Genomic DNA, 4,524 nt, shown 5'->3' with positions numbered 1-4,524 from the left:
GCATCACTCAGACGGGCAAAAATATCGCGCACAGTTGTGAGGTGATCCGACATTGTGGCGGTGTGTACAAGAATGTTGTCGACCTATATTGCAACTCCTGGGAGGCCACGGAGCACGGCGGATACAAGCCGCTGGAATGTCTGGGCTGCATTGCACAAACCAAATGGCATGGCAGTAAACTCGAACAAGCCCCACGGCGTTGTCATTGCGGTAAGATGAACCAAAGCCGGATCCATTGGCACCTGATGGAAGGCTTTGACAAGGTCAAGTTTGCTAAACCTGGTAGAGTTTGCTAGACTTTCAAGAAGGTCATCCAGGCGTGGAAGAGGGAAATTGTCCTTAATAGTGAAGAAATTTAGATGGCAGTAATCCCCACATGGTCTGAATGATCCATCCGGTTTCATGACTACATGTAGTGCAGATGACATAGGACTAATCAAGGGCCGGCGACCCCAGCGTCTTGAAGCTCGTCAATGGCCACACGCGCAGCGGTCTCCTTTGGTCCAAACAATCCGCGGGGCTTGGCGCGAATTCTATCCAATGCAGTGTCATCCTTCAAACGGATGCTGCAAGTGACCCCATGTTTTGAAGCAGCAGAAAAGTCCGGTTTGGACAAAAGAACACCGGGGAATTCTGACAAGATGGCGCTGAATGGGGTTGGCAATGGCTTCTCTGATTCCACTGGTGGAACTGAAAAGATGGCAAAAGCTTGTTCACTAGTTCCAACAACCAAAGAACCAGTGTTGGGGTGCACAAGTCTTGTGATTGAGACAATCAATGAGGAGCCGCGTTATATCAAGGAAGTCAAAACCCAAAATGTGGTCATCAACATCAGCCACCTAGAAGAGATGGGAAAAGTTGCCCAGCGTCCCTAGGTTTACAGTGACATTTTTCATGCCATAAACTTTGCAGGGTGTGCCGTCGGCCGTCTTAAAGAGACTGGTATTAGGTATCTTGCAATAACTGATGTCCGCGGGCATGGCTGGAAGGAAAGATCTGGCAGCCCCAGAATCTGGAGGCAGACCACATTTGAAGTTCCATCCCGGACCCGAATGGCAGCTGTGGATGCTTCCGGAGGAGAGCAAGTGACCGGAAGTGGAAGAAGTGGGCCAGCAGTTGTACTGAAGTCTTGAACGGACAGTAGTTGAGCAGTGAGAGACATGCAGTTGATCCCTTGGCCTTGGGGAAGGGTGGTCCACATACATTTTTTGGCAGACACTTCTCTGCATCAGCACCCCCCCCACTTGGCGTGGTAATCGCAGATGAGTTTGCCATGCTTGAAGGTGAAGCAACCACCCTCAGAAGGAGAGGAATTGGCCTCTGGTCGATCCCCTTTGTTGCCAACGGTATTTTGGGCACGGGTGCTACGGCCATGGTCGTTGTGCCAGTCACAATCATTCCAGCCGCGGTCACTCCGACTGCGATCATTCTGGTCACGGTGCTATGAGGCCTCGTTACAAAGAGCACACACGTTGCCACTCTGGCCAGGGTCGGATTCCTGGACATTGCTAACCCAGATCGTGCCAATCTATTGTCCGGATTCTCTGCATTGGTCAAGATATCAGGCTGCACATTCAACAATGTCATCAAGGCTCACTGTAGGGCCCCTTTGCAGGGCCATGGATTTGATTGGGGCCGAAAACTTTTGGATGAATTGGCCTTTGAACGCTAGGGATTTCATTGGCATCTCTGGACCACCCGGCCACAGATCTAGGAGATCCTCAAGGGCACGTCTGGGGCCCTGTCGCCTATACGGTAGGCGTGGAACTCAAGGGTTTTCTCATAAAAACTGCACTCTGCTTTATTGAGAACAGCGGCCTTAAACACTGTGTAGGGGGTCTGGGAAGGATCTGTGGCCAGCTCATTACAGCGCTTTATGGCCCGGCGATAGTGCGTGAGGTCGGTGTCGTCAAGAGCGCCCACCATGTGAAAGTACTTGGTTGATTCCTTAGAGGTATTGGACAATTGAAATTGGACCTCAGCCCCGACAAACAAGTTCCCGGGCTCGGTACGCTTGAGTTTTGGCACTTTCACGGAGATACGTTGGCCGGCCTGAAGACGGGGGGCGGGGCGGCCGCCTGCATGGCGGCTGCGAGATCAGCATTGTAACAGATGGCTCGGCCATTTTTCACTTCTAGCTGAAACTGCGTAATTTGGGAGTGACGCGTAGGCGTGGGTGATGATTGATGCGTAGGCGTGGCTAAGGATAGACGCGTAGGCGTGGTAGAGGGTGAAGGCTGCGTTAGTGTTCTCGGGGTCACCACTTTAGGGTGAGTGAAAAGGCACACGTCTTAACGAGACTTGTTCTAGTAGTCGAATGTTTATTAGGCCTTTCAGCGAATGTTTATTAGGCCTTTCAGGGTGGCACACTACAACCTAAACAGTGCTGCCAGATGAAATGGATCGATTATCACCCAACTTTTGCCAAAAATTACCAGTTTTATCACCAAATTTTTGGGTCTTCAACGATAAACAACCAAATATTAAAATGTAAACACCACATGAGCTTTGTTGTTATTCATAGGGCCGGCCAAAATTTGGAGATATATATAGTCTTTATTGACAACAAATTTGCAAAAAAAATTGACGAGATTTGCACAAAAATTTGCAAATAAACTTTCCAAAACATGGGCACCAACACGTTCTGGAGGTTGTAAGGGCTGCTTTTGACTTCCCTATCAAGTAACACGTAGATGAAAAGGAAAATTATATCATGATATCTTTCCAGCATTGGGATTTGAACCTGCTATCCCTTGCGAGCAGATTTTGCCTCGTCCATGATACCCCCTAGAATGATCCGTTTTTTGCACATCTTAATATGTTGTGAAAAAGACAAATATCAGTTCATTAACTAAGACACAATAATGCCAGAGGGTAGAAATGTATTGCAAAACAATTTTGTTAGGAAAAGTAAGTTTTTAAGGTTACAAAAAAGGAATGGTAAGCCAATTTTTCCAAAACTAACCATTCACCTTATGACCATTTACTCCAAAAATCATGAGAACACGTCAAGATGTGCCTGATTTTTAAAGGAGGAAGTTTATTACCCAAACAAAACTAAAATTTGAAATGGAGTATCTTAAAAAATTGCAAAGATAAAAGAGCTATTCAGATTGATGGAAAACATCAGCAGGTGTTTTGTAATAGGTTTGCAATCTATTTCATACCTGTCTGTATTTTATTCAAAAAGATTTCCTGTTTTAGCCAGCCATAGCCAACCAAAGTGGAATTTTTCGGATTTTTCAAAACCACCAGATTTCGAGGTTCTTTTTGCAGTAAATCACCAATCACCAGTTGCAAAATTTTGTCGAAAAATTAATTGTAAAATCACCAATTTGGTGATAAATCACCACATCTTGTACCACTGAACCTAAATAAGGAATGAAACTACACCTCCCCCTAAATTACATGAATCACATAATTTAAACATTTACCCGCACGAAACTGTCCGGTGTTGAACTTGATGTCGTTGTACAATTGGTGACATCNAGACGTTTGGAAAGAGCCATCCTTTTTGTCGGTTTTGGTGAGGTAGTCAAACTCTTCTTCCAAGCGAGTCCATTTCTCTATTGGTTCAGGGTTTTCGGTCGTCCAAAGATTTTTGAGTTCCTGCTCATGTATGTCCCAATCGATGTCTTCATCTGGCAAGCCGGGGTGTTGGTTGGGAATGACCCCGAACATGGACTCCTATTCAATTTTAATTCCTAAGAAATCATCACTTTGGTGAGGGGCTTGCTCCCATGATGCACACTTGACGTTTGATTTTTGCCCTTCTCCTCTCTTCTAACTGAGCACTTCTTCTTGGATAAGAGTCATCTTCTTAGGTATCGGACTCGGCGGTAAGAGGAGGCTTTATATCAATAGACACGTCTCTAGACAATGGCTTGATGAAGATTCTGTTCCTCAAACTCCTCCGTCCGTCATCCATGAGAATAATGTACGAACATCCCAAACCTCTGATCGCTTCAATCATTCCAAGCTCTTTCCAGGTTTTGAAAACTGGGTGCTCAACACGCACTCTTTGGTTGATCTTGAGAAGCAAAAGGGGTTCTGTTTTTCGTTTGAAGTTCACTTTGATGTATTTCTTGGCTCCTCTTCTCATACGAGAAGCACCTCTTTGAGCCAGAGGCCCAACGGCCTCGGGTAATGCAGGTAAGAAAGCTTTTTGCCTTCGCCCGAGAAACAACTGCGATGGTGACAATCCATCCGCTGGGGAATGTTTCTCCAAGTTGCCAAGGCTCTGTTGAAGATCAACGCGTCGCCTCGTCCTTGACACTTGTAATATAGGTCCTAGATGGTCTTTACTGCCGATTCTGCTAATCCATTGCTTTCAGGATTGTAAGGTGACAAAAATTCATTCAAGATGTTATTGTCACAACAGAGCTTTCGGAATTCGCTAAAAAACTGGGGTCCTCCATCAGTGCGAATTCGCGTTGGGAAACCGAATTGAAGGAATATTCTTAATAGAATTTTTGTGACCGTTCCCGTAGTCAATGAATCCAACAGATACTGGAATGGCCAACC

This window comes from Tigriopus californicus, chromosome 2 (assembly GCF_007210705.1).
Source record: "Tigriopus californicus strain San Diego chromosome 2, Tcal_SD_v2.1, whole genome shotgun sequence".
NCBI lineage: Eukaryota > Metazoa > Arthropoda > Copepoda > Harpacticoida > Harpacticidae > Tigriopus > Tigriopus californicus.
Note: the sequence above shows the minus strand (reverse complement) of the source record.